At 40.8% G+C, this 12,848-nt stretch overlaps 1 protein-coding gene across 3 annotated transcripts in view; it reads right to left on the bottom strand.

Moving 5' to 3' along the window:
• Positions 1–12,848, bottom strand: part of rbfox3a (RNA binding fox-1 homolog 3a) — a 585,838-nt gene that overhangs the window by 483,250 nt on the left and 89,740 nt on the right. Inside the window, exon 3 of one of the 3 annotated variants that reach the window (XM_061755992.1) lies at positions 5,985–6,113. The exons of the other annotated variants lie outside the window; for them this stretch is intronic. The gene's annotated coding sequence lies outside the window, so the exon portion shown is untranslated. The remainder of the gene's footprint in view (positions 1–5,984; positions 6,114–12,848) is intronic. 3 annotated transcript variants of the gene reach the window in all.

Genomic DNA, 12,848 nt, shown 5'->3' on the forward strand with positions numbered 1-12,848 from the left:
ATACAAAGTATTGTATAACAGAATCTGTGACCCTTTTTAACACCCAAATCTGTCAGCTTGTCCACATTTAAACTCACAGCTTCTATCTAGTTGAGAGTTTACTTGTTTTCACAGTTTTGTCCAATCTCCAGCACTACAGTATATCCTGAGGCACTCCATTTCTATTAGCTTCATACACATACATTATCTAATATGCAACCCAAGGCACGATTGAGTTCCCAATAATAATGCAGTTCTCCTAAAAGTAATGAGCAATTGAATAAAGCAGTGTCTCAGCTGCAATTTAAATGTTGTTCTGCTTTGTCATGACAAATGTATTGATTAAATTTACATTATTGAGTATCTGCATCCATACTTCTTGTCATATAATTCACAAAAAACAATTTTGAATATTATAACTTTCCATGTCTGTGGGTGAGAAGCGCATCTGTGCTAATTAAACAACTTAAAGATTCATAAACCAAACATTTATAGAAAGCCAAGCTAGAAAATAAACAAACTGGACAACAATGTATCCCTGGAAAAAAATATGAAGTCTATGAACAGAGCTAAATAGAAATATGTAAATATCACTCCTTTTTTCCACAAAGAGGGAAAGGAGAATCATCTATTCGGGGAGAAGCGCCAAAATGTTTCAAGAGGTGGAGTCGGTGATTAAATGAAACAGTGTCTATTAGAATGAAGCCCTCCATTTGAGGAAATATGTTTCGAAAACATGAGGAATGGTATTTTGCCTAAGATCCTCTGCAACACCTACAGCTGAATTGCAGAAAGTATCTTTACAATTTAACTTGAAACTTAAGAGTTGCTCTCTGTCTAAAATAGATGCCGAGATGGACGCATATCTACACATTTAATATAAAAACGTGTAATAATCCTCTCAAGGCCTGTGACTGTAAAAAAAAATAATAATAAAAGTAAAGTATTTTGGGGCAGTTATGATGATGATGGTGGTGGTGTTGATAATGTTGATGAAGTAATATGAACCTTTGTTACTCTGATCACATATCACTGCCTATCTTTGTGATAGATACAAAAGTATGTGAATTCATTCAGTCTATTTTATCAAAGTCATCAAACATCGCTAATCTTTCAAAAAACAATGCGATTACAGACCGTCACTGCAAGCAAAGGGGTAGCCTCATGTGTAGCAGGTATCCTCTTTTGCAAATATATTTTCAGCTTTTGGGACCTACAATAAGCATCGAGCCGGGATTTTAAGTGTCCCAGATTTTATTATTTCAGTTGGTATGCATCCCCCCCAAGTTTAACAAAATGAGAATATGCCTAGACAAAGAAATGTATTTGTCATGATCCACTCCACTCGTTGTTTTGGTTCTCTGTCAGTTCACTCTCTATGCCATACAGAGTTCCCCAACAGAGCATACTATATTTGGTAGAGGACAAATCGTGTAAGTGTTTCACGTTCTAGCCACCCGTCTACTCCGAAAACAAACTGTGCAGTAAAGCTATGGACTACGTCTGTTATGGCTAGGGATATGCTTTTGGAGCAATGTCAAACTCATTTGATCAGCGCCGATACAGTGCATCCGGAAAGTATTCACAGCCCTCCACTTTTTTCACATTTTGTTCTGTTACAGCCTCATTCCCTTTACCCTCAAATTTCTACACAAAACACCCCATAATGACGATGTGATTTTTTTGTGTGAACATTTCAGCAAATTTATTAGAAATAAAAAAATAACAAATCACTTCTGCACAAGTATTCACAGCCTTTGCCACAAAGCTCAAAATTGAGTTCAGGTGCATTGAGTTTCCCCTGATCATCCCGGAGAGGTTCCTACAGCTTAATTGGTAAATTCAGTTAATTGGATGATTTGGAAAGGGACACACCTGTCTATATAGGGTCCCACAGGTGACCTGCATGTCAGAGCACAAACCAAGCATGAAGTCAAAGGAATTGTCTGTAGACCTCTGAGACAGGATTCTCTCGAGGCACAAATCTGGGGAAGGGTATAGAAAGATTTCTGGTGCTTTGAATGTTCCAATGAGCACTGTGGCCTAAATCATCTGTAAATAGAAGAAATTCCGACCCACCAGGACTCTTCTGGAGTTGACTGTGGCCACGCGTCTAAACTGAGCAATCGGGCCGAAGGGCCTTAGTCAGGGAGCTGACCATGAACCAGATGGTCACTCTGTCAGAGCTCCAGCGGTCCTCTGTGGAGAGAGGAGAACCTCCCAGAAGGACAATCATTTGTGCAGTGCTCCACCAATAAGGCCTGTATGGTACAGTGGCCAGACGGAAGCCACTCCTGAGTAAAAGGCGCATGGCAGCCAGCCTGGAGCTTTCCAAAAGGCACCTGAAGAACTCTCAGACCATGAGAACGAAAATGCTCTGGTCTGACGAGACAAAGATTAAACTCTTTGGCGTAAATGCCAGGCATCATTTTTGGAGGAAACCAGGCACTGCTCATCACCTGACCAACACCATCCCTACAGTGAAGCATGGTGGTGGCAGAATCATGCTGTGGCGATGTTTTTCAGCTGTGGGAAGTGGGAGATTAGACAGGATTGAGAAAAAGATGAATGCAGCAATGTACAGAGACATCCTCGATGACAACATGCCACAGAGCGCTGAGGACATCAGACTGGGGCGAAGGTTTACCTTCCAACAGGACAATGACCCGAAGCACACAGCCAAGACAACGAAGGAGTGGCTTCAGGACAACTCTGTGGATGTCCTTGAGTGGCGCAGCCAGACCCCAGACTTGAATCCAATCGAACATCTCTGGAGAGATCTGAAAATGACTGTGTACCGACGCGCCCCATCCAACCTGATGGAGCTTGAGAGGTGCTGCAAAGAGGAATGGGGGAAAATGCCCAAAGATAGGTGTGCCAAGTTTGCGGCATCATATTAAAAAATACTTGAGGCTGTAATTACTGTCAAAGGTGCATCAACAAAGTACTGAGCAAAGGCTGTGAATACTTACGGTATGTGTCTTAGTTTTGTATTTTTAATACATTTACAAACATTTCCAAAAAACCTTTATCACATTGTTGTCATGGGGTGTTGTGTGTAGAATTTTGAGGAATAAAAATGAATTTATTCCATTTTGGGATGAGGTTGTACCACAACAAAATGTGGAAAAAGTGAAATACTTTCCGGAAGGCACTGTAGAAAGAAAACTAGCTCAGTGCAAACAACTCCCAACGGCATTTAGACAGTCTATCACATAAGAAATGTTTGTTTTTATAGCGTCATTATAGACTTGTAAAACTTATTGTGACACTTGTCTGCATCCTTCATTTCCAAAAAGAAGACTATATACTGATGTTGCAGTTTTCTAAAAGGAAGAGATCATTGCCAAAATAATGGAAATTTGTGGCTGTATTTTTTGCAATTGTTATAATTAATTTTACTGTATTAATTTCTGTAAGTGCAATTTTGTCATGTACGTCATTTTCATATTAAGGTGCTCTGAAAAGGACTTTCAACATGTACACTTGGTTTTAAAAATATGATATGTTTTTAAAGGTTGTTTTTGAACCACATTTTCTTTATTATTATCCATCCATCCATTTTCTGAGCCGCTTCTCCTCACTAGGGTCGCGGGTGTGCTGGAGCCTATCCCAGCTATCATCGGGCAGGAGGCGGGGTACACCCTGAACTAGTTGCCAGCCAATCGCAGGGCACATACAAACAAACAACCATTCGCACTCACAGTCACACCTACGGGCAATTTAGAGTCTCCACTTAATGCATGTTTTTGGGATGTGGGAGGAAACCGGAGTGCCCGGAGAAAACCCAAACAGGCACGGGGAGAACATGCAAACTCCACACAGGCGGGGCCGGGGATTGAACCCGGGTCCTCAGAATTGTGAGGCTGACGCTCTAACCAGTCGTCCACCGTCCCGCCTGTACTTAAATGATTCATGTGAAATACAATAGAAATTTATTTCACGAATGAGTACCCAGGTTCAAGTCCAGCCTCACCTGTGTGAAGTTTGCATGTATGGGTTTTCTCCGGGTACACCGGTTTCCTCCCACATTCAAAAAACATGCATGGTAGGTTAATTGAAGACTCTAAATTGCCCAGAGGTGTGAATGTGAGTTTGAATTGTTGTTTGTCTTTGTGTGCCCTGCGACTGGCTAGCGAGCAGTTCAGGTACCCTGTACCCTGCCTCTCGCCCAGAGTCAGCTGGGATAGGCTCCAGCACACCTGTGACCCGAGTGAGGATAAGCGGTATGAAAAATGGATGGATGGATAGTAACATTATGCATTTTGAAGATTTAATTCAGTGATTCTTTCATATAACATTAGAAGGAGCCCGCATTTCACTGGTGGTACTTGTACCACACTTACCACACTGACCTAGATGAACTTTCAGAAAGTAAAGTGGAAAGTTGATATATCTTTTACACACTATTTATTTTAGTCAACTAAATCTAGTGTATTTTTTGTCAACTATAATCTTATGGCATTTAGTCAACTACGTTTGTAAAACTAGACAAACAAACAATTTACAACCCCAATTCCAATGAAGTAGGGACGTTGTGTTAAACATAAATTAAAACAAAATACAATGATTTGCAAATCATGTTCAACCTATATTTAATTGCATATACTACAAAGACAAGATATTTAATGGTCAAACTGATAAACTTGATTGTTTTTAGCAAATAATCATGAACTTGGAATTTTATGGCTGTAACACATTCCACGTATGTTTAACGCAACGTCCCAACTTCATTGGAATTGGGGTTGTAGATGACAAAATTATGACTAAAACTAAATTATATCTTAGTTAAAAAAGGTAAATCAAAATATTCTGTAAAAAGTAATGCGTCCATTTTCTCCCAATGCAGACACTACACCCCAGAGTTTTAAGATCAAGATGCCCATCAATGCAACAACAGTTTGTGTCTGTAACCGTCACTCGAGCATCATATGCTCTGACAATATCAAACTAAGACGAGCCGCACTTTTCTCCTGGTTTTACTAATATCAGTGAGGATGGAGATGACAGGAAAACATTTTGCTTACGCGGATGGATTGCAAACAGTGGGGTCAATCCAGCCTTAAATATAGACACACTGTATCCGATGTAATTTGAAGATAGAACATGAAGTTGATGCCATATGGTTTCAGTCTGGAAATGAAACAGTTTAAGTCTTTATTACAGGCTGAGCAAAAATAAACAAGCTGTGCACAAGTGAGTTTTTGTGTTAAGTGTGTAATTAAATCGAGCATTCCGCTATAAACTCAAAAAGAAAGTCTGTCGAACAGAAAAAGCTTCACAGTTACCTTGCCAAAACAACTAGCAGAATTAGAATAGTTTTTGCTCTTTACTTGAGGACAAATATAATGGTGTGCTCAAAACCTTCATTAATTATGCATGCTTATATGCACATAAATCAAATACAAAAAATATTGTGTAGTCAATCAGATACTGTGGGCATTGATTTTCACTGGGGCATGAGGGTTAACGCTGCAGGCTTCTGATTATGAACAGAGTTCAAAGTTGTAGCCTGGCTCTCCGTTATCGTTGAACACATTTTGCATTATGCACTTCGCCGTTTTACAAAAACAGTTTTTCTCACCCAAAAACTAACTCTCAGCACCCAGACATGACAAAGGCATCCTTAGTGAGGGGTTTCCCTGATTGACAGGCTAATTCTCCAATCATAACAGCGCCATTCCATTCCATTCGTTGTGTCTCAAGTCAAGTCCAGATTCTGGCACTCCAAAGTCCAAGTCAAGTGCTTTAGCTTTTATAAAGTCATCAAAACAGTGACTTGCGTCCATAAAAGCTTGAATGCAGCCAACTTGAAATCATAACTAGGAGCCTTGTGAATATTGTTAGCACACATTGCTACATTTTCAGTTTGTTAAATAACACCCCCCCCCCCCCCCCCCCCCCCAAAGAAATCCTGTCAAATTGTTGTATTTGATTAAAATCTGATTAGTTGAAATTCAAAGCCTCTAATGAATTATGATAACAATTATTCCAGCGAGTCCTACCACAGGCACCACCAAGTAGTTAGCGCGTCTGCCTCACAGTTGTGTGGTTCAGGTTTCGGATCTCGGTTCTTCAATTTGCCTGTTCTCCCAGGACTGGCATAGGTTTTTCTGTGGATACTCCAGCTTGCTCTAAAATTCCAAAAACAGACGACAGATGAAGCGTATTTTCACACAAGCCCCATCACACTCTAGTTCGTTTAACCCCTTGATATGGTTCAGTTGGGCTCTTGTGAATGCAGCAAATAACGCTGATGCAGACTAAATTTATCAACTGCTCTGAGTGCTCCTGCTTAAGGTGGTTGATGTACAGCTTCAAAAGCACTCTGGAGCAGTTGGTATGTGATGTGAAAGCCATGTGACCTTGATCACCTATGAACCTATTCTCTTTAACAATGGCTTAATCTCTTCATTGTATTCTGTGATGCAGCGTGTGCGCACTAGTAGTAGCGAAAAGCATCGGCAGCTAACAGGATGAAGCGAGGTGTCATTGATACGCTCCCAAAACCCGCAAAACTAATTATGGTGTTATAACTACAGGTGGCATGTAAACAGATTAGACAGTTGACTTCCCGGGCACGTCTTTGGCTTAACTTGTTTGCAGTTAGCACGCACATAGATGTCTGATAGCACCATGTATTTTCGTCACACACACGAGGATAATGTGCTGGTCATAGGCATGCATTTAAAATGCACTCACCTATTTGATGGTGTATTGTATTCTGCTAGATTATCCATATAATTAAAGTTTTCCATAAATCCCAGTATTTCTTCCTTTTGTGTTTATTTGAACTGGTTTATTCGCTCATCACTAGCTCCTAAACCGTCTTGTTTATATTCTTGTGACTAATAATAAAGGAAAGTGAATATTGCAGCGTGGCGAGACTACTACAGGGAGTGCACGAGTAATGTATAATTGGCCCGACAGAATTGTGACAACAAACTCAAGACAAAAAATTGGCAGAATGTATTTAGGGAGTTCGTGGTTGAGCTTAGCTTTGTTAAAGTCCCCAAGAATAAGAGGGGTGAGTCTATGCGTTGTTTTTTTCAATTTCGTTTACTTGTTCAGCGAGTGTTAGCAGTAGCTGTTGGTGTTGGTGAAAGAAAGTCCGGGGTGGACTCCCTGATGTTTAGTAAGTCTTCCCTTGTGTAAGTGAGTCGTGTAATGTCTCCAAAGACTATGGAAAAACAAAAACATAGACAATACTATGCAGCACGTAACAGAGACGTCCACACAGATAAGCGCCGTCTTGGAAACCATATCACACGCCCACTAGTGATACCAGGGCCTCAATCTGGAGCCAGGCCCAAGCGCTGGACACCATTTATAAGGGGGCTGTCAAGGTGCAGAATGGGAATTCAGAAGCAGCTGACAGGTACTGAACGAGTCTGCCACCGGTTTCATATTAAACAGTGTTGGCTTGCCATACAATATATATCCCCCCTTCCTCAGATTACTCAAAATATTTTTTATTCTAGAAATAGATTACCAGGGTCAAGTATCAATCTGCCTGCCCACCACTACTTTCTGCATAGAATGATAGCCAGGAGAGTGAAAAGTAAAGCTTATCCAAGCCTTGGTGGTAATTGTCACGGTTTGGCAGGCCAATCAGTTTCAAGCCACTGAGTGAAATGTCTGAACGTGTGCTTTAGGTCCTTGTATGCACACACACGCACACTTAAAAATACAAAAATACTTCTAAAATATTGCATCATACACTAGTATAGACTAAAAACTGGAAGGAAAACATGCTTTTGATATGTAAATTTGATAGGAAAATTAATGAAAGAATAGATTTCTAAAGAAAGATGAGGTAAATCTGTTTTAGGCTAGATTCACGCTGTAGGTTCAAGTGCCCCATGCCGATCTAATGCCTATATATGATTTTTTTGGAGTCAGGCAGGCCCCGTAAAAATATTTAGCTCATTCAAAAATGTTCCTATATTTTTTTACTTTATCTAAAATTGCCTGTTCTACAGAATCGTGCAAACAATCTGTAAAAAAGAGCATACAATTGTGTTACTTCTAAGCTGACATTCCAAAATCCCTGATGAATGCCACCAACACGCGTATGTATGCATTCATTATTTAGCATTTTAAAGTTGTCAACAATCGCAACAAACCAACACGACATCCTGCACAAGATCCATCATTCCATTCGTTGCATGAGCTGCTGACAGCAAATCAGCAGCTATTTGTCGAATATATGTTGACCTTTTGTGTGAACAGTCATCATTAAATGAATGACTCCAAACACAACAGATTTGCCACCACAATGCTGCCACAACAGCAAACATCATCGGGATGTGCTCACGAGAGCTGCCATTACAGGAAGTGTGTGTGTTCAAGTCAGATGTTGACATGCAAACTTAATGGCCTTCAGAATCTGAATCATCTTTATTTGCCAAGTATGTCCAAAAAACACACAAGGAATTTGTCTCCGGTAATTGGAGCCGCTCTAGTACAACAACAGTCAATTAACAGAGAACACTTTTGAAACATAAAGACATTGACAAAAACAGTCACTGACCAATAAAGGGTTGCTAATTATCTGGTAATGCCGATACAATTTTTTATTTTTTATTTTTGGACAATTGTGCAAAAAGATGTAAAGTCCTCTAGCACTTAGAGCAGTTCGAATGACTAATATAGCAATAGTCCGGTCCAATGACCATTGTGCAAAGGGTGCCGAGACTTCAAGCGAGTAGTGCGATAATCTGGGACAATGCTGATTGTGCAAATGTTGCAGATACTCCTCAATCAGTGTGCAAATGGAGCAGATGCTACTCTGGCATGAGTGGCCAGTATTGGTCAACAACAGATATGCAAATAGTGCAGCGCGGCGAGACTACTACAGTGAGTGCACGAGTAATATATAATTGGCCCACCAGAAATGTGACAGCAAACTCAGACAAAAAAAACAATGTATTCAATATATACAATGTATTGGAAATACCATATACCAAATACTGTATACCATGCTGTTGTATAGAAAAAAATGCTAATATTCAAAAAGGGTTTCTATTCCGTAAAAAAAAAATTATTTTTAGAATTTGAGCCAGTTTTTCCTAAAGATATGACTATAACCCCAGTAAAACAGAATGCAGTTGCTGAGAAATTGGCTAAAATGATTGTGCAAGATTTGTATCCATTTTAAGTTGTGGGTGACAAAGGATTGAGAAGCTACACTAATGCCATCCATTCGTCCATTCATTTTCCATGCCGTTCATCATCACTAGGGTCGCCGGCGTACTGGAGCCTATCCCAGCTATCTTTGGGCGAGAGCCGGGATACACCCTGAACAGGTCGCCACCCAATCGCAGGGCACATATAAAGAAACAACCATTCACACTCGAGCCCTTCGTCCAATGGATGCACTTCCAAGCAGGAAAACACCCCCCCCCCCCCAAAATAAAAAACAAAAATCACATATTTTGGTAATAAATTAATATAAGCAACAAAGAAATGTGAGGAGCTACTTGGTAGCCATAAGATATGGCCCTTTTTAGCACACCGAACCAAAAAGAGCTGAAATTCCTATCAGTGCTGCACAGTAAGCCAGGCAAGTGAACCGTAATAACATCCGTGACAATTGCCAACACAGTTTCTGTACTTTTGCAGTTGTGTGACAGACTAAGGTCATGAACTTTTAAAGGTCTGACTTATCCTTGCAGTGCAGAAAGATCTCCAAAATTTCACCTTGCCAGGGGTAGAGCACCAATGCAATTGAGCTAATGGCTGTACCACAATTTGAACTTATTATTTTATATTTATTCTACTCATATATGAGATGCAGTACATGTTAAATTTTTTTGCTGTTTCTGTATCAAGCAAAATGTCATTTTCACCATTGCTGGAAGAATCCTTTGTTTTCTAAATTGGTGGTGCTTCTGACTTTTTGCGACCCGTGGAGTCCGTCTTTGTTCTCGAAGAAACCTAACTACAAATACATAACTGTCACCAGTAGTCTCCAAATACGTCACATATGTTTTTATTTAACACGTGGAGAGTTTGAACCTGGAACAAATACACTTTACATTATAAGTTACATTACCATAAAGTTCTTAGCAATGGCTTAACAATGCAACTTAATTGCAAATGTCATGTTCTCGTCAATCCTTCACTTATCTTTGACTCACCAAAATCATACTGTTACTGTTGATGCATTTTTCGATGAGTTCCACATTAAAGTCTTAACTGTTCATGTTTTCAAATCGAATCCACATTGAAGCACGGGGATCATCATGCTGAAAATGTGACATAAAGCCTACGATGCAGTCAAGCTGTGGCTCAAATCAAGTTGGGGTGTTCATTTCATTTCAACACCGCTTATCCTGGTTAGGGTCGCGGGACGCTGGAGCCTATCCCAGCTAACTTCGGGCGAAAGGCGGACTACACCCTGAACTGGTCGCCAGTCAGTCGCAGGGCACATATAGACACGGACAACCATCCGCACTCACATTCACACCGTCACTGAGTGGGAACTGAACCCACGCTGCCTGCACCAAAGTCAGGCGAGTGTACCACTACACCATCAGTGAAGTTGGGGTGTTGTTACTTGTATTTGTTTCCTACAGTAACAGATTTTTTCCCCCCTCTCATATTTGTATGTTTTCAATTATTTTGCGGGTGCAGCTTCTATACCGGTGCCCCTTTTTTACAATATATCTCACTATAGTTTTCCTAGGTTTTTCCCGAAGATGGCCATTTTGACATCTCTATTTCTGGCTTTGCTTTTCACTTTGCCTTAAGCCTCTTTTATCTGAAAGAGGACAACCTAAAAAGCAATAATTATGGTACAGAAACGGGCAACCGGCAGCTAAAAACACAAACAGTTAAACTAGGGAAATAGAGGGAGGCAAAATGCACCCCAAATCTAAAAACAAGTCGGGAACAAGAAGAAAGGTGGCAACTAAAACATAATCCCCTTGTGGCCAATAAAAAAAAGTAGTGACGTAACTCCTTTATCTGAGTGTGCCATACAAATCTCAGTCTATTTTCTGTTTTGGCTGCATGGATAGTTCGGACAGTAAGCTAGAGAATATTCTGGGTTGAAGAAAAGGTGGAGAGTCACGAGATGGTTCCAAATGAAAGGAGGCCAGTCTGTGGATGTCGGCGTTCCCATGCTGCTCAAAGGCAATGCCCAGCCCTGCATCTCCTCCTCCCCTTCCTCTGGGTGAGCTTCTGAGGCAGGGAGCACAGTGTATTGGTGAAGGGGGTCTCTGTGGCTGGGGGACAGAGGAGAGGAGAGATGGAAGGGTAGGAACAGAGGTCTAGTTGCACAAAACCTATAAGGGTTCTTCCCGGAGGGAGCTTCTCAAGCCAATTCAGAACACCATGCTGGCTCTATGGAGACAACCAGGCTGTCTCCCTCTTGCTCACACGCATTCGCACACAAGCACAGTTTGTCCAATTTATGCCTGGACCCAGCCTGTCAGGCATGGCTTGTTAGAATATATTTCAGCAGGAGAAACAGCTTGTCCTCGCTGTCACGTTTATCAGAGGGCGAAAGATCAGCATAGATAGACAGCACCATGTATTTGTGGAAATGCAACTTCTTGAATAGTTATGTCTAAGAATTGTTGAAGATTTTGAAATAATCTGAGGTTTACATACTGAATATAGAACAGGTAGATGAAACGTTTAATGTAAAAGGGCTTACTTGAAGTATCACATCAGGCTTCTATCCCCTCCCCCCCCCAAAAAAAATTATCATAGTCGGTGTAAATTTGACAGAGGCCAGCAAAGTAATTCCACTGTTGCACCTCATGGCTCAGATTGTCTTGTTTAGAAATAAATGCCTTAGTAAAAAATACATTCTTACTCTAGGGCACCATTTTGCTGGTGCTTGTACAACGTAAAGCCCAGTCCACACATAACGACTTTTTAACATCTTAAGGCTGTAGTCCAAGCAATATGACCAAACTCAACTGAACTCTCAAGCAGTGTGTGGGGTTCCACACCAATTTTCATGAGCGGCTACTGGTTTTGCAACAATTCAAAATTTTAACCGCCGGTGCACGGGGACAGAACAGCCGCCGTACCGCCCCCAAATCATTCAAATACAATATACAAAGTAACAATTACATTTTTATAACAATAATTTGTAATGTTCCTGTGGATAAAATAGCGAAGCTTGTGACCAAAATGTATGCAAGCGGTACATAGCGCACTGGGTACATTGAAGTGAATGGGAGCAAGCCTCTTAAAATATCCACACACTCACTTTTATTCTTGTCCATGTCCTCTCTCTTTAGCAACTCGCTTCTTCAACTATTAATCTATTTGTTGTTTTTTTTTTATGTGATAAAGTACAAAATCCAGTATGTGCAGCATTAAAGGCCCATACAAGCTTGCTGGGTGTCCATATGTATACCCAGATGCTCACTGTGCGGTTGCCAACTGTCATTTTCAGTGATGGTCGGGTCCAATCGGGTACGACCGCATCGCGCAGTGTGCGGCAAGCCTTACCCGATTTTTTAAATAAGTGGGACCCAAAACATAACGAGGGGGGGGAGAAAAATCAGTATGTGTGTTCTTACTGCTGTTACGGTGTGTGTGTGGTGTACTCAAGATAACCAAAACAGTACACCAAACACATGACAATATCTCCACCGACAATTCCCCAGTCTCCTCTCGCAAACCAGACTGACCTGTCATGGCACAGAATGGTGCAACAAGGCATCAATCTATGCTGGTAAAATGAAGGAAAGAAGAAAGAGTGGTAATAGAAAATGAACTAGACTAAGCTACGCTATGTGATAGCTTATCTGGTAATTTCATTGTGGTTGCAAACTGTGCTCCTTGTCATTTGTATTGTAGTGCCTGTCTTGGGAGAAAACAAACAAACCCTCAACACAACCTCC

Source organism: Phyllopteryx taeniolatus, chromosome 19 (assembly GCF_024500385.1).
Source record: "Phyllopteryx taeniolatus isolate TA_2022b chromosome 19, UOR_Ptae_1.2, whole genome shotgun sequence".
Lineage (NCBI taxonomy): Eukaryota > Metazoa > Chordata > Actinopteri > Syngnathiformes > Syngnathidae > Phyllopteryx > Phyllopteryx taeniolatus.